Genomic DNA, 23,544 nt, shown 5'->3' on the forward strand with positions numbered 1-23,544 from the left:
CTCTCTGCCCATTCTGAAATCACATCGCCGCCAGAATGACCATAGCTGGGGAAGGTCCTCCCTCCTAAAGACTCACATGATGGCTCTGGGTCCACCCGGATGACCCAGGATACTCCCCCCACGTCACAGTCCCCAATCTTCATCACACAGCAAAGTCCTTTACCACTAAGGTAACACACTCACAGGCTCCGAGGATTAGGATGCAGACCCCTCTTGAGGGGCCAGTACCCTGTCTGCCACAAGACTGTCAAGGAGATGGATTCAACAAAGCTGGAGCAGTGTGTCTCTAACTTCTGGGTACATAAAACCCCCAGGGCAGCTCACAGGTATTCTGAGGCCCGCCCCTAATGTATCTGGTATAGGAGGCGTGGGGTGGGGCCAGGGAGCTGCATTTTAAATAATCTTCCCCAACAACTCCCCCATAGCCCAAACATCTGGGGCCGAGGGTGTTTAGGTCGGGGAGTAACCTGGATCTTGGCAACAAATCTTACTGACCACCTGCTCTGTGCTAGGCACTGTTTCAGGCTGGAATGAGACACAGCTGAGTTCCAGTGTAGACTCTTGTCACTTTGGAGCTGTGAGCCCTTGGAGAAGTCACTTAACCTCTCTGGGCCTCAGTGTCCTCCTCTGTAATATGGGATCTTCGCCGTCACCTGCCTACTGCAGAGAGTGCCTGGGGAGACAAAGGGGACCATGCACAGGGCCAAGTGCATGGTGTTGTCCCTTGGCTGTCCCTCCACGTCACACCAGGCTGCTCCAGAACTACAGGCACAGCTAACTCACGGACAGAAATGGCCTCAACTTGAGTCTTTTTACATTTCCTAAATCTAACAGGCCATTACAAACGAAGTTTCGGATACAGAGTCAAGAAGCAAAAAGTTACAGGTCTGGTGTAACCATAAACCACCCGCTTGTGAATACACACACAGTAAGTCATAAGCCTCAACACCACCTGCAGGGAACGCTACCCCAGATTGATCCCGTGCACTCGGGCTCCAAATAACGCCATTCTTCACCAGAATAGGACACGGCTCTTGGCCAAAATCAGGTCCCGGCTGAAGGTGAGACTACTTAAATCCACAGATGACTGGTAAATGAGGTCCTGCTCAGTCTTCAAAGAAGAATAAATCAGAAAAAAACCAATTGAGCCCCGACATTAATAAGATAACTAACATGAATACAGTGCTTTACTACACACGAGCTCATGTAATCCTCATGACAGCCTTACCAGGTCAGTATAATTTACAGAAGAGGAAACTGAGGCTCAGAGCAGTTAAGTGACTTGCTTGGGGCTCACGGGGCCATGAAGCAAAGAGCCAGGGTCTAACCCCCCCACCAGCCACTGCACAAGACTCAAGAGAAGCAGCCGGCACGGGTCCTCGGGCAGCTCTCCCCAGACAGCTACCGGGGAAGCTGCTCCACTCATCGGGGGGGACAGAACTACTACCCATGAAATGCAGGTTTTGAAATTGTCTAACACGACCTGAAACAATGCATGGCTGCGAATCAGAGGAGAAGTGGAGAAGGTGAAGCTGAATTCCAGGGAGACTCCAGGTAGCCCTGTTCCAGGTGACAGAAGCCCTTCCGTATGCTAGACAAGGTTCTGGGGCTACCACGAAGACATGCCCCAGCTCACACCCTGGACGGGCTCATCTCCTTGGGGGATGCAGCAGCACAAAGGCTCAGCATTATCTCCCTCTAAGATATGGGGTCCACAGGCTAAAGCAGGGGCCAGCCCAGTGTGCTCCAGCCACCCGGAGGAGCTCACTCTCCTCCCAGAGGGCTCCCAGAGGAGCCGACGGCGGGGGCTGAGTGGAAGGGACAGCAAAGACAAAGCGCTGGAGGCCGGAAGGCCGCGCTGATGCGTTTGAGATGGCAACAGCCCAACCCAGCTGGAACACAGGGTGGATGTGTGGGGCGAGAGGCCACGGTGGCCAGCGGCCCAGGCTGGGAGCCTGGAGCACCTGTCAGCGAGCACCAGCCAATTTCAGAGTGCATGGGCGGGGGGGGGGCAGGTGCTCCATGAAAGTCAGAATATGTGTCAAGTGACACTGCCCCAAATTCTCCCCAAAGGGAGAAAGCACACGCCTCGCGGATTTATCAGTGCTGCTGCCGCCGAGGAGGACAGAGTGTCCCTCACTCGGGCTCGGCAGGCTTCAGCCGGCCTCTCCCACGTTCTCCCCTTGACTCTCACTCTTGGTTCTCCGGTGAGCTAGCCAGGGCGGGCGGCCTGTCCTAACCTCGTGGGTGAGGACACAGAGGCAGAAGGCAGGCCAGCACACACCCAGGTGGCTAATTCCCGGCCCAAGCGTCCAACCTACACTACCTGACCCCAACCCCCACCCCAAGGAGCAGCCAGTGAAAGTTTGGAAACCAAGATCAACCTCAGGGTCCCCACCACCTGCTTTAAGAGCCCGAGGATGACGAGGATGATGTGCCAGCCTCCTTCAACACACGGACACCAACCTCCCACCTTCCCAGGGCCGTGCTTCCCAGGCAGCTTTCGCTCACAGCCTCTTGGCCAGTGGCCCCCTGGGGCAGGGAGACCCCCTCTGTACTTACTTTGAGAAGAAATCCCAAGAGAAAATGGCTAAGTTAATTAACCTTTACGTCCCCACCCCACCCCCAAGCAAGACTGGAAGCAACCAGGGCAGCCTGCCACTGCCTCTGGGGCACCTGCAGGCGGCCAGCACCGAGACTTGCCACCGCAGAGAGGACTGACGACGGGCCCGGGGCAAAGCTCCAGCCTTCACTCTCACGCCCTGTGCCCTGTGCATTCTCCAGGGCCTCACTTTCCGGCGGACACTCAGGCCGCTCCACAGTGGAGTAGGTGCTAACGTATGACCTACTTCCTGCACGGTCTAAAAACCCCCGAGGGCTTCATCATTTCCCACCCCCGTCGGATCGCCTTCAACAAGGCACCAGACGGACTCGGCCCCACACGGGCACTGATGAGCCCGAGGTAGCCAGGAAAGCAGACCCCGGGGCAGGGGTGAGTCCGACAGGTGGCCCCTGAGCAGCGCCCGTGGGCCCTCCTCCCAGCAGGAGAGCAGATGTTTAATGCACACTCGCAGTTCCAGCTCAAGACGTTCCAAAACCAGGCACCGTGTGAGTGAGTGTCCCTGCAGGGACACCTCAAAAGAGACATCCCAGCGGCTCTGAGCCTGGCCTTGGGAACTGGGGCCCAGTCAGCTGGACACTGGCGATGGCCGGTCGCTGGGACCCACTCAGGGAGCCCTCTGCGGAAGTGGGTGTAGGAAAGGCCGAGAAGCATGGCCCCCAGGGCTCCGGGGGAGACAGCCCATCCCAGCCGAGCCCCTGGGAGCTGGCCCCAATCCTGGCACGGCCACCTTAGAGCCCTGAGACCTCGGATGAGTGGCCCTCTGAATCCAATGTCCTCATCTGTGAAACAGTTATGGCCCCAGAGAAAAAACCCCGAGAAAATGTGATTATGGCACCTAATGGGTGAACGGCCCTCAGCATTCACCCAACAACCTCCACAACACACCCCTACCCAACCCACAACCCAGGCGGTTATTCACTGGCCACTAGCCAAGATGATAAAGACCTCCATTTTCACAAGGTCTGTTAAGACAAGTAAGGCAGGATCAGGAGCGGTTTCTTTCCCTTCCCTCCTCTCTATTATTCACATTTCCCCAAAATGCAGACTGAAAACCAGCAGGCCCATCAGAAATCCCAAGACTTAATGCACGATTTCTGAGAAGTGCTGAATGGCTATGTTACGCTCCCAGCCCTGGAGTTGAAATCGGCAGAGAGTTAGCCACTGAGGATTAAGTAGCTAGGAACTAAAGGTTTTTTCCTTTTTGCAATTACTGATTATAGCTTTTAGCTGTTTAACCCACCCATTGTTAACTGTGCTGTTTGGGCGATATGCTACCTGACTCCACTAGGCTCCTATAGATAACATCTCCCTGGGGCCTGGGTCACCATGGTAATGGGTGGGTGAGCTATTTTTCAGGAATTAGATTTCAGGAATCAGGACCCCTTGTCCACTCCAGGCCAGTTGAGACCACCAACCCCATCAACTGGGCCTGCGCAGATGTCCAACAGGCAATCTTTTGATGTCAAGAGACTAAAAACTCCACCCTCAGATCATGCTAACACCGCCATTTTGTGAACATGGGTCCTATGAAGAGGCGTGAAGTCTGACTACCCTTGCACAGACAATCACCTCACCTCTCCTCACCTCCAATCACCTCTCTCCACATTCGAGACCACCCTGCCCCCATCCCATAAATATCCCTGAGTCCCTATTTTCGGGGAAACGGATTTGAGACTCATGCTCTCACTTCCTCACATGGCTGCCTTGTGAGTAAACCCTCTCTCTGCTGCAATCTCGTCATCTCAGTGTTTGGCTTTCTGGGTGGTGGGCAAAAACTAACCTGGTTCAGTAACAAAGTGGCTGTTCTTCAAGCGAGGAAACTGAGGCAGAGGAGAAGTGACTTTCTTCCCAAGGACACAAAACAGGTGGCCCGGCTGACCCGGGACCTGACTCCAGACAGCTCCAGCCCTGCCGGGAGCAATGCTGCAAGAGCCAGGCCGTGGAGGAATTTCTCAATAGACCACTCAGCATCGTAGTACTGTAGTCATGGCAACCAAAGTCTTAACAACTTTGGCATTTCCACAACCTTTGATTGATCCAGCTCTCAAAATTAACATTACAATGAAACGGTATTTGCATTTAATTTATTTTAATTGGCTTTTATATAACCAAACGTCTCAGTTTCCCCCTCGATAACCACAGGTTGAGTTCTTAATAGTGGGAGCCCTAAAACAGCAAGACAAAAGCTAATAATTTTAAATTTTTGTGTTTGGAAAAATGCTTCGGACTCTCTGGAAGTACCTTTTGCTTAATTCTCCTTTTTTTTCTGAGACGACAGCAGGACCTTTTGCACGTTGAAGTCCATCCTTTAGACTGTTCTTGCATCGCATTTAAAAAGTACAGATTAGAAGGTTCTTGGTGCATGAGCTCAAGGTGTGTGAAGTGGCAACACTGAAGTGCATCTGAGTTCCAGGAGGACAGAGGTTTTTGGATCTTCCTCCATTGCTGTATCCTGCCTAGAAGAATCCCAGAATTATAGTAGGCGTTCAGTAACTGTTTGTTGAATGAATGAGTGTGCGTTCATTCTCATCGCCGGAGATGAAGTGTACACAGCACGGAGGATAGTGCCAATTAATTGAGCTTTGACTGTTTTCATCATAAGTGAGGGGCAGTTCATGCCTGGAGACGGTGGTGCACTTCTGGGCCTGTAAGGATAAGGGGTGCAGGGGCAGGGCAGGGACCTCACCTGGAGGCCAATACCTATAACTGCCCAAGTCACACCACCCCCGAAAATTCCACTGAACATGTATGTACCACCAGGGCCAGTTCCAGGCCTGATACAAAGCCCAACATGGGATAGAGAGATGAATGGGACACGTTTGGTCTCTACTCTCCAGGGGATTCTGTCTACTGGGAAGACAGATACATTTTTTAAATGCCATTCCCCACCCAGAGGCACTCTAATGCCAACAGAAGCGCACAGGTGCACAGGAAAAGAGATCACCGGCATGAGAAGCCCTGCTTGCTTCTTGAAGGATGCCTGAGTACTCACCAGGTGGGGGTCAGGGATTCCCAGCAGGGGGAACAGCATGTGCCAAGGCCCAGAGGTGACAGCATGACAAGGAACTGCCAATCAATCAAGATGTGGGCATGGGGGATGCAGGGCTGGAACAGAGGTAAGGCAGGGTCGCGTGCAGGGCTCCTCACGCCAGGCTTTGGGTTTGGACTGAGCTCTGTGAGCAAGGCTGTGAGCGCATGGAGCAGCGTGACAGACTCACACTGGGGCTGTGTGGAGAATGGGTCTGTGGGGAGACGGGGAGGGGAGAGGCTGGCTCAGGAGACCGGATGGCAACTGACAATAACGCAGGCAGGCGACAGTGAGTGCAGCACAGGGTCGGTGAAGTTGGAGAGAGACTGGGATCCATCTGGGGGATCTTGATCCTGATGACTAACTTAGAGACCAACTTGATCAAGGGAAAGGAAAGCTGAGAGGGACTAGAAGGTCTCCCAGGCTCGTCTGCGTGTCTGAGCAGGCGGTGGTCTACCTAGGAGACCTGGGGATAGTATATTCTGTTTTGGACATTCCATCAAACAACAGAAAAGCCAACAAGCAGTCACTTAGAAAAAAAGGGTTTTCTTTGTGTCCAGGGCTCGGGCAGTGGTTCAAGAATGCCGTCACGGACACAGAATCTTTTTCTGCTCTATTATCCTTAGCACATGGATTTCAGCCTCGTGGTCGCAGGATGGCTGCCCTACTTCCATTACATCTGCTTTCCAGGCAGGAAGAAGATGGATGGGCCAAAAGCCTTCTGTCTTGAGCCTCTTTGGCTTTTGATTCAGGAAGGGAGCCGGGACAGGAGAGCCTGCCAGCAGCCTTGAACTGACATCTCCCTGGCCAAAACCCACTGGGTTCTCCTGGCTGGAGGGTCTGGAAGGAGAAGCCGTAGTTGTCTAGCCTGTGAGTAGAGGAGCCCTGGAACTTGCTGTTCCCTGTGCCTGCCGTCCTCCTGCCCGGCTCCCACATGGCCAGCCCCCTCACTTCTTTCCAGTCTTTGCTCAAATGCCACCTTTCTGACCATCCTATGTCATTTGTCACCCACCCCTTATCCAACACCCCCACCCCTTCACAGTCTCACCTTCCAAGTATTACGACATTATACTACAGAATCAACTTATTTAGTTTACTGTCTGTTGCTCCCAGGTAGAAACATAAGCCCTGAGAGGGCAAGATCATTCCCCCAGCAGAATCCAGCACACGGTGAGAGCTATGTGAATGAATGACGGAATGAACGAATGAAGAACTCCGACACAGGGCCAGCTAACAGGAGAGCACCTCACCCTACCTAGGGATTCTCTCTCCAGGCCCAGGCTCAGCTTAAGGGGAGACTCCTCAATACATGGGTCCCACCCCTGGGAGACCCTAGATAGGAGGACAGATGAGACTCACATCTGGGAGATAACAGGGCAGGACCCAGGCCTTGCAGACGGTGGGGCCGTGGGAGGTGGAGCAGCAGTGCCCAGGAAAAGCAGGGCACCTGACCCACCTGGCCCAGGGGGCTTCTTGGAGGAGGCTGAGAAAGGCTGGGAGCCGTGAGGGTGATCTGGGAGGGTGCAAGGACAAGAGAGTGACCCAGGCAGGAGGTTAGCGTGAAGCAAACGTTCCTCTCCTCAAATAATGGCGCCGAGAACCAAGATGAGTTCTCTTTCCCCCAAAACTCAAAACCCACAGCCACCATGCAGCCCAGGACCAGGTCCCTTAGCAAGGAGAAGTCAGATGTGAAAAAGTTCTGAGACTCCTACAAGACAGGTCCCCAACCCCCGCCCCTCTGCCCCCCTGGTGCCCCACAAAGGGGACCACAGAGCTGGCTCTAAGGGGATCAGGTTTAAGGGGAGCTGCTTGCTGAATATAGGCTCTGATTTAAGCCAAGCTGACTGTCCGTATTTGAACACGTGTTTTTAATCTGAGCAGTAAGTTCCCAGGCTGCCCAGCACACAGCCAGTTACCCCGCTGCCCGGGAGACAGGAAGAGGGAGCAGATCCTACGTTCCAGGACGGGTGAGCGGATACAAATTTCCATGACCTTTGTGAGGCTCAGACAATACGTTCTCCCAGCCTCTTCTGTGGGCTGACATCTTGCAGGAGGAAAATGAAAACCACAGGTTGACCCCAGACTGGGAAAAGGAAAAGGGCAGAAGACTGGAAACTCACTTGCCACAAGGGGAGCCAAAGACCCAGCAAGGAAACCTGCTGTCTTGGACAATCGCGTGTGAGGGACGGAAGGGTGTGAATAGAAAGACTGATGATGATGATGGTGATGGTGGCGATGGTCCTGACAGTTACACAGCACTTTAGAGTTCACAAGAGGCCTCATGGCTACTTTCACAACAATCCTCAGAGGGAGGCTTGTTTCATAATTCCCATCTCTCGGATGCGGAAACAGATGCTCCAGGGCAGACCGAAGGGACCTGCCTGGAGGAGGCTTTCGGGGGTGGTGTGTGAGCCTCGGGGAGCAGAGAAGGGTAGGGACAGAGTCCACAGAGGTGCTCTTTTCCTTAAAAAGAATGGTCTGTCCACATTAGATTGTAAGGAAGTCAGTCCAGCATCAAGAAGAGGCCTCTGGAGTCTCTTTTGGAGCGGTCACCCTCCACTGGAGTTCAACGAGGCAGGATGTCTCTCAGTCCAGGGCCCTGGGGCCCAAAGCCTGTCTTCTTGTTCAGATCACGGCATCCTCTGTGCCTGGAAGGCCAAACTCGCCCATCCAATCACAGTGTACACAGAGGCTGGAGTCTGCCACTTTCTTAACAGTAGCTGATGTCCAGTGCAGCCACCAACTCCACTCCGTGCCCACGTGCAGCCTCTTGAGTCTGTGACGAGCCCTCCCGAGGCCCCTAACAGTTAACAAGCTTGTACAAAACTGACCAGCCAGTGGCGGGGCTGCAGTCGGCCTTTGCTTACTACAACCTCGCAGAAGGGAGGAGAGAGAGTGGACGTGCCTTCTGCCGATAAAGGACTGCAAAGAAGTACGTGGTGGGAGAGAGAGGCAGGGATGCCCACCGTGGGCCACCAGCTGCTGATGCTGGGGGAGGCTCTGTTTCCGTGGAGTCTGAGGATGCTGAAGCCAAACTGGATGAAGGGAGAAAGGAAACTGCCAGGTATTGGACAAGACCCAGAAGGGCAAAGAGCTTTCCACACAGTTAACCATCAAGTGATTGCTTTCAGAAACGATTAGATGAGGAGGGACCCCAGAACAGGCATGAATAGGCATTTTTTTGTAGTGTATAAAATTATGGGAAGCAGACTGATAGAGCACTGTTCTACATTTGGAAAATGCCTATGAATAAGAACAGATCAAATGAAGCACTTGCTGCTCCATTCCTCCAATGTGGCCCTGGCCCACTCACCCGCTGGGATAGCGAGAGGGGTTTCGGGCCTGCGGCTGGGCAGTGGCTGCGTGTGAGCCAGGAGCCGATCAGCGTAGGGCCCCTCCTTGGCTTCCCCCTGTCTTGGGTCATAAGCATAATATAAGCACCACAAGGCAGGGCCCCAACACCTTGCCCAGCGTCACATGCCCAGGGCCCAGAGCCAGGCTTGGTGTGCGAAATGTAATTGTTGAACTAATTTGGTGAATCTTCCATGGAAATCATCATTCACACTAAAGAGAGCATTCCTAGCTTTATTCAAAGATCTTGTTCTGGTTGTTGTTTCGAGATGGGTGTTCCCTCGATGCACTGAGGTGTTTTGGCAGGAAACGTAGGGTTACGAAGCATTAATAATTAAGCAAACAGAAGGGAGGGCACAATTATGTCAGAAATCACTATGTAAGTCAATAAAATGTACGACCTTTGTTTAGAAAAACTTAATAACACACATAATTTCAGAAATACCATATTCCTTTTCTAAGATAATGGGGATACCCAGGAAACCAGAGGGGCACACCCGGTCTCCATGGGAACCTACCTGTTTCCCGTGACAAGAGAGCTTCCTGCCTGCCTGCGCAGAATCCTGCAACAACCTGAGGACCCAGCTGTCAAAAATAACAATTTCTAAACACTGGAGCCATACTCAATTTTTTTAAAATATGGTTTCCTTATGATGAAGATCCTGAAATAATTTACCAGATGTGTATGGAATTTTGCTGGCAATTATATTTTCTTTCTCACGATCATAAATACAGACAGCAAACTATAAAAATGTGACTTTTTAAAATTTCTAATCCAAGAAACTATAAGCAGACACTGAGCTGGCAGCAAGGCAACCTCTGGCTTCTTACATTTTATAGCAGTATTATTTGCCTGGAGACATGGCCCAGCCCCCAGCATCTCTCTCCTTCATTCACCCTGAAATCAATCTTTCATATTAGCCAATTTTTCTGATGGCTGGCCTCGTCTTCATAACTTTCCACTGCTGACTCAATATCCTGGACTCAGACAGATTAAACCTCTGAAAAACGACGGGAATAACAGCCCAAGAAGCCTTTGGAGGAATGCCACCGAAAGTCAGGCATGGCCTTAACAAGGGCCAAGAAGGCCCTGCCCACCAGCAAGTAAATAAAGACAGTCAACCCAAGATCAACCCAGGGTCAACCTAACACCAACCCAACATCCACCCAGGGTCAACCCAGGGTCAACCCAAGGTCGGAGGCATGAGCAGCAGAGGGAGGGTAAGGATCACCCGCAGGAGCCCTCCAGCTCACAGGAGCTAAAGACCAGCCGTTTCACTCTTGGGGGTCAGGAAGGAAAGGCAGAGATGGGGAAAAGAAAGTTATTTTCCAAAAGGGAGCTGAAAATCATTAGTCTGTAGACAAACACTAAGAAGATTATTCCCGAAGACGGCCAGGCATGAGCACTTGGGGATGAGAAGAGAGAAGGAAAAGCAGGAACAATGGAAAGCGAAGGCAGGGGCAGGGGGTGCAGGACGTCAAACCACCTCATCAAAACAAGGTCAACACAGCAGGAGCCACAAAGCCTCCTTCCAGGTCAAGAAACAAAGTGGACGCCCAAATTCAAGCAAGCAAAAGGGAAGAAACCCGTTCCAGACCATAAACAAACTCGACCCTCAGCCAGGCTGAGATGGTGAATTCCTCGGAAGACTCAGAACGTTTCTCTTTTATATCCCAGTTAACAGAGTTACTCAGTATTGAATTTAGATGAGATCAACACATTCTAATGATATATAATGATAAATTTCCATTAATTCAAATTATCACCAGTATGGGATTTGTGGGTTCCAGCCAGTCTGACTACAAAAAGAAAGATTGCTAAGCAAATTAAGAGGGCAAACAACGTTATCAGAGGAAGGCATTCTTGGGGTTCCTTTCAAAACTGTTTTTCTTCTAATTGCAAGAGTAATACATGTCCACTGGTGAAAATTTAGAATGTGGAGAAATACATGATAGCCCCAGACTCGACTGCTATTAGCTGTTTGGTATTCTTCCTTCCCATCTATTTTCTCTGACTTTTTTTCCCTTCCAAACATAATTGAAATAAAACCGTGTAGTTCTCTATCTTGCTTCCCAGTCTCATATTTAGGAGAAATGTTCAGATTGCTTATTTTCAACCCTTTAGCAAATACCTACTAGCAAATATCACAAATGTGCTCATTTCAAAGAATTCTTAGCAACTCATTAAAAAGACCAATTTGAGGTGAAATCTGCTCAGGAGTTTGTATTAACACATATATTTTTGTCTGGAAATAACACAATTACTTGTCCGCTATAATACTCCCTAATTCTGACTTTTCTCTAATTCACAATTACTCAAAACAAGTTCAGTCCATCAGTTTCTTACATAATCAGGGTATGACCACCCAGAAAGAAGAGAAAGGCACCGTGACAATGAGGGGGGCAACGTCCTCTGCGCTGGTTTCTCTTGGAGAGTCTTCTCTCAGAGAGAGAAGAAACAGATAAGACACTGGACCCAGAGCCTAAGCCCGCAGCTCAACTGCCAACCTTCTTCTGCGCTCCCCCAGCGACCATCCCACCGAAATCACTCACCTCCTCTATACCATGAGCCCGTCTTCTTAATCTCAGATTCTTTAACATGGAGCCCAGTTCCCGGCACAGGAGGCATGAGAAAGCATTGAACGGATCGATGGGTGGGTGAAACACACAGAGCTCCTCTCCCTAACTTCAGTACCCTCTGGCCCTGCCCCTTCCTGCTAATCTGTGCTCCACCAGTTTGTTCAATATTATCAGTTTCTTCTGAACTATGATGCCAGCTCTTAAGATGGCAGTTGCTAAGGTATCTGTGTTTTCTAAGAGGTTCATTTTGTTTTTTGCAGTCAGTTTAGCTATGAAAATTCTCACTATGCTTTATATTGGATGTGCCCTACAAGTCAAGCTTACATTTTTAAACATTGTTCCTGAATTGTAGAGCTGACTGAGAATTCAGAGATTATCTAGCTCTGAGCCCCATTGGACAAATGAGGAAACAGATCTGGAGAGGAAAAGCTGCCCACGCCCAGTTAAAGCCAGACACTAAGAACTGGACGGGGGTCACTCTCACAGCTTCCAGACCACTGCCCTACAATTTCAATGAATGTGTAAAACACCTGCCAATCAGCGAGGAGCACGGAAAACAGCACGAGTGCACCGACTGCCCGATCACACATTCCGGTCGGGAAAGCAAGACCCGTCAGCAAGGACGTCCCAGCTCAAGGGACAGAGAGCATTCCTCCTTCCGCTGCTTTTCTGTTCTGTTCCGGGCTCAAGGGATTGGATGATGTCCACTCACATGGGTGAGAGGATCTTCTTTATTCGGTCTACTGACTCAAATGCTAATTTCTCCCCCAGACACAACCACAAATAATGTTTTACCAGCTATCTGAGCGTCTCCTAGCCCAGACAAATTGATACATAAAATTAACCACCACAGATGGGATTTTCCAAGAATCTTCAAGATCAGTGATTCTCATGAGGCCACTTTCAGAGTAACATTGCATCATCCACCCATTTGGGATCTCTATGCCTAACATCATCCTGTCCTAACTCCTCTCATTACCCTCCTAACGGTAGTGTCCACCCCGGCCCCCGAGGAAAGAGCAGCTGATTCAGCCGAATGGGCTATATGATGCAATGGCCCAAATATTGGGAAGCAATACTCAGACTTGATGACTATGATGGTGATGGTGATGACGGTGGTGGTGGTGGTGATGATGATGGTGATGGTGAGGATGAGGATGTGGTCGTCCTGGGAAGCCAGCAACTAGCCCAGGACAAGACACAGAGGGAAGGAGCTATGGGCCACAGTGACACCTTTGCAGTGCTGGGGCCCCCTGGCCGAGAGAACCTGGAATTCCTTACCTGTGCTACACCTCCCCACCTCCCACTCCCACCAACAATGGTGAAAATAATTCCCAAATGCACATGCTTTCACCTTACAGCCAGCTCTGAGAACAATCAGCTAGGCTATAGTGTTTCTAGGTCAGGTAAGAGCAAGCACCAATAACATATGCTCATAAAAGCAATTTGTTATCCTGTCTTCAGAGAGAAAGGAGAGGCAAAAGCACTCCCCAGAGAATAAGAATGGATCTCCGTGCCAAAGGTCCGGCAGGAGAAAGCCGGGCCTGAGCATCTGTCCGAGGCCTGCTTCTACCTTCACTTACTGGGAAGAGGACAGACACCCAAAGAAGCCAAGGCAACCGTGACATTTTGACTCCCACTCCTGGAAGCCGAGCCACTGTCCAGGCTGCGTCACCAAGCATAGGATTGGCGCCACATGACTGAAGATGCCTAATAAAGCCTCATTCCTGCCACGGCTGCCCCACGCTCTGGCGAGGGCTGAGAGACAGAGAGAGCGCCACCAGCCCTGCCTGCCCACAGCCCCGCCTGCCCACGGCCCTGCCTCGCCCACGGCCCTGCCTCGCCCACGGTCGGGGCAGGCTTTTCTGAACACCCCATGCTCACTCTGCCAGGAGTGACTCTCCACTCACACACGTAGATACAGAAAAGTGACGATGTTGGAAATGATTTTTTTTTTAAACCCAGGTGATTGATTTTGAGGTTCTCGTTTCCCTCCGAAAATTAACTACAGCACAGCAAAGAGAAAGGATGAGAGTGAGAGGGAAGGGTGGGGAGCTGTCATTAATTCCGTTTTCTGGAAACGTCTGTTAAATTTACAGGAAGGAAGCAGAGACCCCAGCATTCTGCTGCTGGAGGGGAAAAAAGCGCCATGATCCATACACACCACTGCACGGAATCGCAATTCCAACAGTATTCCCAGGAGTCCCCCTTCAGCCCGCGGGCACACCAGCACAAACGCATCCAAACTCAATAAACGCTTTCCAAGCGCTCAAGCGGGGAGAGGATCAAGAGGTCCAGGCCTTATTATGTCTGAGGAGTAACCTGAAGATCACTGTGTGCAGCCCCCCAAGTTCAGGGTCACCGTGGCTGCATCAGGGACCCTGAGAGACACTTCTCGGTAGACATGATCTGGGACAATCCAAAATGGAACCTCTCCAAACTCCAGATCACGGCCCTCACTGGTTCCCTCCCAGGAGCCTTCGCACATGTGTTCACAGGCTCACACATCGAATGCCTTGTTACTACAGCCTAGGTCAAAACATGCCTAAGAAACATGAATTTGAAAAGAAATACTTAGTGGCGGAGGAGGCACTGCCACCCAAGAATGTTTAAGTAGCAACACTGCCACCACCATTTACTGCAGACACGTGAGCAGCCAGGACACTGCATCCAGGTCTCATGTGACTGTCTGAGGGGGCCTAGGACCCCTCTGGACTTGAGCAAACTCAGGCACAGAAAGAGTCACCCAGCCAATAAATGACACTGCACAGGGTCCCTTGAACCCAGGTCTGCCTGATCCCAATATCCCTGATCTTTTCCCTGAGATATTTTGCAAAATAGGGCCTAACGACCCTGATAAAAAACAAGATGCTCTTAGGGTCCACCGTGAAAGTTCTCTACATCAGTGGCAGAGAGAGACCACCTGTGATCTGGTGGTCAACACAGCAGACCCATATCAACCTGTATGCACTGGGTACATGATTTCTGTGTCTCAGATTGAGCATCTGTAAAATGGGGTCTCCTCCTCTACTATCGCCTTCAAAGAACAAAGAGGACGCAAGAAGAGTCTTCTGACATGCACAAGGCATGGAAATGTACTCACCCCCTCCCAAGGGCCTTCCTCTTTCTATTTACCAAGAGACTTCTCTACAGGCACACACACTTCAGCTGAGTCACTCCTTACCTGGTCAGTTGTGAGCCAGGTCCTGGGGCAACTGAAGATCTGTCATGAACCGCTCACGCCCTAAAAGGAGTTTAGGCTGCTTGGGAAGTGTTGATGAGAAAAACTGAACTTCAGCCGAGGAAAAGCGCCAAAAGGGATTATCCTTACTACCAAAGAGGGGCAGAAAAGAAAGGGATCTAGTTTAATTCTTGGTTCTTCTACCTTCTGCCAATGGCTTTGGGCAACTTACGTTGCTCTGGGCATCCTTGACTTTTTCATTTAAATAATGGGTTTGATCCCATTTGCCTCACACGTTCTTGCTGAAACAAGGTAATGTCTGTAGCAGGACCGGCCCCACATCACAATTACACACTCTGTACTTAAAACTCCAGCACTCTGCTGGATACTCAGGCCTTCACAAAAGACCCGGGAGGGAGGAACCTCAGGGGGGCCCTGCCAGCGTGCCTGAGTGTGCCACAGGAGTCCAGGGCTGAGCCAGGTGCAGGGATGAGGGGTCCACGACCCGTTCACTGCACCAAAGAGCTCGCCATCCTGCAGAGAGACGAGACACAGCCACTTCATCAGCGCTGAGGCAGCAATCAATTCTAAATGGAAGACTACAGGAAGGCCTCCCGGAGGAGGTCCTTGAGCCAAATCTCTTACAGGAGACAGAGGAAGAAAAGGCAAATCTAGACAGACAGAAAGCTGATTGGTGGTTGCCTGGGGCTGGGGGTGGGAACAGGGAGTGACAGCAAATGAGCACAAGGGAGCTTTCCTGGGTGATGGAAATGTTCCAAAAGTGGATTGCGGCGACGGTTGCACAACTCTGTAAATTTACTGAAAAGTAATGAATTGTACACTTAAAATGGGTACACTTCATGGTATATATATTACACTCCATAAAGCAGTTAGTTAAAAAAATTTTTTTAAGGATGAGCAGGAGTTTAGTAGATGAAGAAGTCTGGGTGGGAGAGAAGAAAGGCAGGTGCTGGAAGGAGCCGCCCTGGCCTCACCCTCGCAGTCCCACCCCCAGCCGCTCCAGTGCCCCCACCTCCCTCCCACATGCCTGCACCCCATCCCGGGAGTCAGCTTAGACGAAGCTTCTCCAGGAGGCCCCTGGCCCTGGCCACAGGGTAGGTGCTCCCCTCCGAGGTTCCACAGGCTTTTTTGATCATCTTCCCACCTGCAGCCCAAGACCAAGCTCGGCCGGGCAGGGACGAAGCCTGTGTCCAGCTTTCAGAGCTCAGCTGGGAGCAAGGCACACAGGAGGTGTTCAGAAGAACATTTACCCAGGAAGAGAATGATGCCGGGGGGCGGGGGTGGAGGGTGAGATGTTGAAATCTGTTTTAAACATTGACCTGATGACAGCGACCGACCGCAGTGAAGGAACTGGAAGCTGGGCTCCAGGCTAAGGGATGAGAAGGCTTTGCTAGGCAGGAAGAGGAGGCGTGGGGGGGTGGGGGTGGCAGGCCAGGGCAGCAGATTCGATGAGTGGAGAAAACAGGGGAAAGGGCCCAGAAACACGCCTGAGATTTGTAGCTGTAACGACCGAGCAGGCGAGTCATTCACTCTAACATTCACTCTAACAGGGCTCAGGGCGGGCTCTGGGCTCTGCTCCGATGCGCAGCAGCACCCAGCCCGCTGACAGCGTGGGGTCTGAGCACTGGGAGAGCTCAGGTCTGCTCACCTGCCAATGCACAGCCGTGAGCGCAGGTGGCAGCAGAGCACTCACCATGGTGCCCAACTGAGGGGACACCACCCCAGCTGAAGGGGACACAGAGCGAGGGAAGATTTCAGCGAGGGCAACAGTGTATCAAGGCAGTCAGGGAAGGCTTCCCAAAGAGGAACCGTGCGCCCCCAAAAGCCTTCTTTCTGTCTTCAAGATCACGGCAGCTTTATCCAGGGAGAAAGAATTTAACAATCCTGAGTGTTTCCTAGCCAAGGGTCAGAGACCCATCACTGGCTCCTCAGAGACTCCTCGTCTCCCCAAACCCAGTCTGCTGGCTTCCTGCCGGCCTGGGTTGCACCTCAAACACTGAAAAGAAACAAATACCCAGAAAGCACAGCTGCTGGATTAGCACTTGGCTCATAAAGGGAAATGAAAAGCGCCCCAAGAAGGCATCTCTGCTGCCTGAGGCAGGCAGGGGAGGCTGCAGAAGGAAGGCAGGCAGATCTCCTGGAAGGTGTCTTAGTTAGTCACGCCTCATAAACGCAGATATGAAGCGCTGCCTCTGAAATTCAATTATACTTGAAATGACAGGGCCAAAGGAGGGCTCTCTTAAAGGATTTACTGTGCTTTTCAGATGATTAAAAAAAAATTTCTTTAGACTCGCACCTTGCTCATCAGCGCCTAAGAAATGTTCCACCTGTCAAACTTTACTGATTACCTGAAGTTACATTAAAACCCATGCCGCTAGACTCCAACTTTTTTTTTTTTTGGTGGCAAGTGATTTGAAAGAAACATTTTTTCCATGGGGCAGGTGGCACCAAGAGCCTCCATGGACAACAACCCTGTTGTACCCTGATGAGAAACCCAACCCAAAGGGAAGAAGACAAGAGCACGTGAGATGCCCAGATGCACAGCCTTACAAATGGGCAAGAAAACCCTAAAGAAACCCAAGGCGACTGTGGGAGAATGAGGAATCCCACAGCAGAGCATGACTGAAGTCCACAAGTGCCCTTCCCCAGACACAATGACATGAGGGGCTGACAAACTAGCAAAATACACAGAATCCCCCATCAAGTCTGGGCTGGCAGCTCAGAAACTGGAAGCATTATCCCACAACAAACAAGCACCGTTTAGGGCTTGCTGGAATGCTAAGTTCTAATGCAAACCTGATCCCAATCTAGATAAAATTTCAGCTGCCATGGGGCTGGCCCCGTGGCTGAGTGGTTAAGTTCGCGCACTCCGCTGCAGGCGGCCCAGTGTTTCGTTGGTTCGAATCCTGGGCGCGGACATGGCACTGCTCATCAGACCACGCTGAGGCAGCGTCCCACATGCCACAACTAGAAGGACCCACAACGAAGAATATACAACCATGTACTGGGGGCTTTGGGGAGAAAAAGGAAAAAAAATTAAAAAAAAAAAAATTATCTCCTTAAAAAAAAAAAAAAAATTTCAGCTGCCAAGTAGCTTACTCCTTGGTGACAAGTAAATTCTGGGGCTCCTTACTAGTATCCTGGACTATCACTGGTTCCTAAGTGACCTTGGCACTTTGACCGCTTAGGAGTAGCAAGACAGGGTCTTAGAATAAGTTTGGGGGAAGGACTGTAGGAGTAAGGGGGAGACAGGCTGCCTGGACGCACAAACACTCGACGTGGTATTTTGTGTGTGTGGACTATGCGTGCGGAGCCCTGCAGGCAGTGGGTGCAAGCCGCAGAAGACAACACCACCTCTCTGCCAGGACGAAACCCCACAGCAGCTCAAGGCAGAAACAGAGCTCGGTGAGCACGAGGCCCCGGCTGGGGAGTGTGGGGCACGGGGAGTCCACTCCTTGTCCTTCAGCAGCTTCTATTTCCTATTCCGCACAGCCCTGTGGCCAGAAAGGGGCGCTAGGATCAATTCTAAAGGAATTTGTCCAGGCGCTTTTCTTTCTCTCAGCGTCTCTCTAGGAGGGCTTGTTGGAAATGAATGGATTGTTTGCTAGAGGTTGGGCAAATCTCTGTTCTTGGGTTTTGAGTTATTCTCCACAAGTCAAATGATCTCTAAATTTATCGCATATTGACGTCTATTTTCCACCTTACAGAATGCGTAAAAGTGGACCCCGAAGCAAGCAGGCAAGGCTGGAACGAGGTACCACATCCCCTGCAGGCGAGACGCGGGGCCCCCGGGCCTTCCCTCTGGCACATTATTCAATAAAACCTCAAGAGCTCCGTAATTACAGGCACTTTCAGAAGTGAAACAGAAATAGATCCAGGGCCAAAACATCGGTCTGCTTGAGACAAATGGCTGGTTTTCACTAGGAAAAAAAGAAAAACCCAGTAGCTTTTGGTCTGTCTTCTGAGCTGAGAAAGCCAGACTGATTTTTTTTTTAATCTTATCATTGAATCTGATTATGGGGAAGAGAGGAGGATTCCGCTCACAAGCCCTTTTCTCCTCTAGGATAGAAAATCATTTTATGAAACAGAAAAAACAGGCTGCCTTGTAAGTGTGCCCCTGACACCAAATCAGGACGAAAAATGAGCCTTCTTAGCTCCCCTGGCCTGCCATCCATGCCGAGATCTCAGGGCTCGGGTCCAGCGCAAGACACACAGAAGGAACCAAAACAGAGGTTTCTGCTCCTGTGTCATAAGAGCCTGCAAGGATGCCCGTTTCCCCGAGAACAGCAACGGTGCACCTGATACCTGGAAACGCATCCCACACCCACACACAGCCCGGCCCATGCTCCCCAGGCCCTTGCCGGTTCCCAGCCAGCGCTCCATTTTGAGAGCCTGCTGCACCGCGAGGGTGGTGGCTCCCTTGGTGGAAGGCCATTTGTTTTTCCGACGGGGAAGGGTCCTGAGAGGCAGAAACCACAGGCAAGGAGGGAAGGAATCACTGGCTTTGGCAGAAGGCAGCAGGGCAGCCCGAGCCAGCTGGCCCAGCTGGGTGTGAGCAAGTGGCGCGATGCGGCTGGCAGGACTCTCTCCCTGAGAGCGAATCGTGCGTGGTGACAGCTGTGTGCACATTCACTGCGGTTCAATGTTACGAGTGGTAGGTTTCAAACTAAGTATGTTAAAAACCAAAGTGTGGGACTAGGAGGAAGGGTCCCACGCGGACCCTCGGCCTCCTGCATAAGACTGATGCAAGGGAGGGGGAGGCGGAGGGAGGGAGGGAGGGTGTCGAATGCTGAGGCCCAAGGCAAGACTCGCCGTCCTGGCAAACACTCTCCTCTAGGGGGAATCCGTGTCGGCCTGGAGGAAACAGGGTGACCAGGCCCGGGCGGGATGCCCAGGGAGCCCGAGCTCCCTCTCTGCGGCGAGCGCCGCTTTCACACCTTGGCTGCCGGATTCCACGAGCTGCACACCCCGCGGACTCCACTTGTTGAACAAAAGGGCTCCCGACTCCCGCAGCCGCTGCCTCCGGCCAGGAGAGGGACCCCGCTCGGGCGCCGGAGCCTTCGCGGCCGGAGAAGGGCCGGCGCCCGGCGCTGCGCGCTCCTGCACACCCGAGGCGGCGCCGCCCGGGAGGCGCGGCGAGGCGGCGGCGCACCCGGCAGCCTAAACTTTCTCGAATTTCGGTGCTTCGCCGTTAAGTTAAGGCGGTGAGAGAGGCACAAACCACGCGCGGGGTGGGGTGGGGTGGTATAAGAGCCCCACCCACGATAAAGGAAAAAAAAGAGGCTAATTAATTAACGTAGCACCTACTACGTGCCAGGCACTGGGCCAAGAGCTATCTTTAGTGCGTTCTCATTTTAACTGTCACGACAGACCCCGAGGGAGGAACTGTCCCCATTTGATAGAATAGCAAACGGCAACCCGGGAAGGCGGCGTGTCTGGCTCAGGTCGCAGTGCGGGTCACGGCGATGCCAGGGCTCCTAACTCCGGAGCAGTGTTCTGTCCGTCGATCCTCGGCTGGGAAGGAGGGAGCCGATGGACGCCGTGGGGGTCCCCTCCCCTGGCCAGAGTGCACAGCGACCCACATGGGCCTCGCGGACCTGCCCCGCGCAGGGCTTACCCAGGCTGCTCTCGAAGCTCGCGCCAGCCCCCTCGGATCCCAGCGGTCCCCTGGGGCTCTGGAGCGCCGCACTGCGCCGGCCGGCGGGGCCCGGAGGCTCCGCGCGCAGGACTGGACCGCCCACGCCCACCCCGGCGCCCCGGCCTCAAGCACAGCCGCTCACACACTACACCTGCCCCGCACCGGTCCCCACAAGCAACTGCGCCCCAACACACAATTTCACAAACGCAGACCAAAATGTGCACACCCAACCGCACACACGATCCCCACGAGGAGCTGCCATTCCAGGGGCACACCACGTCCTCGGTCACTCACAACTCCACCGCGCAGAAAAACACAGGCACCCCCCCAACACATCCACACGCACACGCACACACACACACACGCCGAGAGCCCGATCGCAGCGCACGCCGGTGCACACGCCCGCACTCCCTGCGGCCCCGCAGCCCGCCCCTTCGCTACCTGCTCCGGCGCAGGACGCGATCCGCCGGCTTCCCGAGCCCAAGTTCGGCGCCGCCGACGCTGAGGCGGGCGCGGGCCGCTGTCCGGGACGAGCGAGCCAAGGCCAGGAAGGGTGGCTAGGAGCGCGGGCCTCCGTCCGCCCGCAGCCGCCGCGCCGGCCCTGCGCTCATCGCCCCCCAGAAAGACAAAAGGAAGCTGGCAGCAAGGGAAGGAGCGAGGTGGAGGCGCCCGCCCGTCCGCCGGTCTGCCGGTCCGCCGCCCGCAGCCGCCGCGGCCCGCCTGCCAGCCGGGAGAAGGAAGGGACGCGAGGGCGGGACCCGGAGGCGGGGGCCGGGGGCGGGGCGCGCGGCCGGGGCGGGCGCTCAAGTCTCCTGCGGGCCCACCCCCGCTCGACCACGCCCCCAGGCCTAGCCCCGCCCCCGGCCGCCGCTCGGGTCCCGCCCCCGCCCCCGCCACGCCCCCTGCTGGCCAGTGGCGCGGGCCTCGGCCGTGTCCACGCGGGCCCCTAGCTCCCCTTAGCGCGCTCTCGACCGGGCTGAAGCCGACCCCCTCCCGCCCAGCGCAGCTTCGGGGCAGGGCGGAGCCGAGCGCTGATTCCGCCTCCCTAACCCTTGGCCTCTGGCCTGCGGGTGTGAGAGAGGCCCGGAGGCGGTGCCCGGGAGGAGCCGACCCCGTGCCCGCCCCCCGCCTCGCGTCCTCGGCCGGAAGTGCGGCCCGGGTGGCCCAGAACGGGAAGCGGCCGAGTCGCCCCGGGCCTCCTGCCAGGCTCCTTGGGCACCCGCGCCGCCCGTCCCGAGAGCAGATACGCCAGCCTTCCCGCGCCTGGTCCAGGGACGGAACCGGGGCCGGAGGAGGGACACCCGGCTTCCAGTTCTGGCTGCCTTTGCTAACTCTCGGCCATTTGGGCGAGTCCCTTAGACCCCCTCGGTCTCGGTTTCCCCACCTAAAACATGGACAGAAGGAGGAGCGGGCTTCTTCAAGCCCTTCCCTCCCTCACATGCTGTGGGTCTTGTCTCTGCTGGTGGGTTGACATCTCGGTCCTAGGGTCCAGTGGCCTGGGTCTCGGAGAGGCAGACCAGTGTTTCCTGCGCCCCCTGCGATGGCACCTGCGTGAGAGGGCGGAGTCAGGGACTGTGCTCTGCGGGGCCCCTCGCCTCGGCAGCTCCTGAAAATCTGGGCCCTAGAACAGCGAGTATATACACACCCCCACCACCACCTCCACCACCCACCCTAAACATCCCCGAAGAAAGGTAACCACAGAAACAGCCATAAATGTGGAGCTGCCGTTAGTGTTAGGCTGAGACAAACTGTCTTCCGAGCGTCTCTAGGGAGAACTCAAATCCTCCTCCACAAAAACACGGTGAGTGAACTCCCACCACTCAGGAGGCTGTGGGGAGAATTGGTGGTGGGCGGCTTGGTCGGAACTGGCTGGGGGCTGGCCGGCAAGGTGATCTGAGCCCAGACCCCTCTCTCGCAGGTGAATGGGAAAAGCAAACCCAGAGGGAGTCAGTCTCCCAGTGGCCCTGCTGCCAGGATTAAATGCGGTAATGAGTGTGACCATCAGCAGTACCGGGCTGTGGTGCTGTCACTCGGAGCCACTCAGGGACCTAGGGGCACCATCTTTCCTCCTCAGCAGAGACCGGCAGTCAGGATCATTGCAGCGGCTTCCTGCAGCATATCCACGCAGAGGGTAGGGTTACAGCTGAGAAGACCTCTGTCAGAGGCCCAGCCCAGGCCCATCAGCTGGTGACTGCAGAGACTGGACCACTCCAGGCAGGTTCTTTTCTGCTGGGGTCACACATCCGACCCCACTTCTCACTCGGGTTGCAATCAGTTCAATGCAAATTGGAGGCCATGGGGAGGAGTTCACCCAGGGGTTCAGGAACCCCGGCCTGTTCCATCTCAAGATTCTACCACCATCCTTCAGCACTTCGGAGGCCTCCACTGGCCCCTCCACTTCTAGCCAGCAACAAGAGAGGGGGAACGCTAGCCTGGGGTCCCAGGGTCTTTAGGAGCCAGGCCTAGAGGAGGCACACATCACACCTGCCTGCGTTCAGTGCCCAGAATTAGTCACACAGTCCCACCAGGATACAAGGGCCTTGGAAATTACCGTCTTCCTGTGTGCCCAGGAGAAAATGAGTGCTTCATGGTGAGCGCATCACAGGGTCTCTGCCACAGAATCAGAACACAGTTTTGCCAAGCTCAGTCACAGGGCAGCAGATGTCCTGGCAGATCACCATCATCAAGGCCTGAGCTGTTGGTAGGCATAGGCAATAGGCAGGGTGGAGGATGAGAAAGTTCCAGAAAGCACAAAGGCAGACTGAGGTAGTTCCTGGACCCCGCCTCTCACATGGACCTCCACCTCTGCCCGGCTGTTCTCTCACTCAGCATGACTCTCCCTTCTCCCCACCAGTCTGGAGCCTCTCTTCCTCAGGCTCAGTTCAGCTCTCACCTCGCCCTCCAACCTCTCAGCTCACATGTACTTCTCCCCGCTCTGAACTTCTAAAGAAGGTGCTTGCCTGCGTCAGGGGAGATCCGACCTAGTCTCTTCCTTTTGTGTCTGCTGCTCCTTCCCTACCTGTTTTGAAGCTTACCAGAGGGAAAGCATGCAGGAGTCATTTAATAAGTACTTTGGGATTTAATAAACTAAAGCAACTAAGAAAGCAAATTCAGGGTAGGGT

General features: G+C 53.6%; 1 protein-coding gene across 5 annotated transcripts in view; it reads right to left on the reverse strand.

The window, feature by feature from the left end:
* HPCAL1 (hippocalcin like 1) overlaps positions 1-21,254 on the reverse strand; it is a 122,655-nt gene extending 101,401 nt beyond the window's left edge. Inside the window, exon 1 of one of the 5 annotated variants that reach the window (XM_070574492.1) lies at positions 20,864-21,254. The gene's annotated coding sequence lies outside the window, so the exon portion shown is untranslated. Of the gene's footprint in view, positions 1-4,403; positions 4,558-4,864; positions 5,080-14,766; positions 15,398-20,401; positions 20,804-20,863 lie in introns of those variants that run through there. The other 4 variants (XM_070574495.1, XM_070574499.1, XM_070574501.1 and 1 more) reach the window with 4 other exon arrangements.
* Between the last annotated feature and the right edge of the window lie 2,290 nt (positions 21,255-23,544).

This window comes from Equus przewalskii, chromosome 14, assembly GCF_037783145.1.
Source record: "Equus przewalskii isolate Varuska chromosome 14, EquPr2, whole genome shotgun sequence".
Lineage (NCBI taxonomy): Eukaryota > Metazoa > Chordata > Mammalia > Perissodactyla > Equidae > Equus > Equus przewalskii.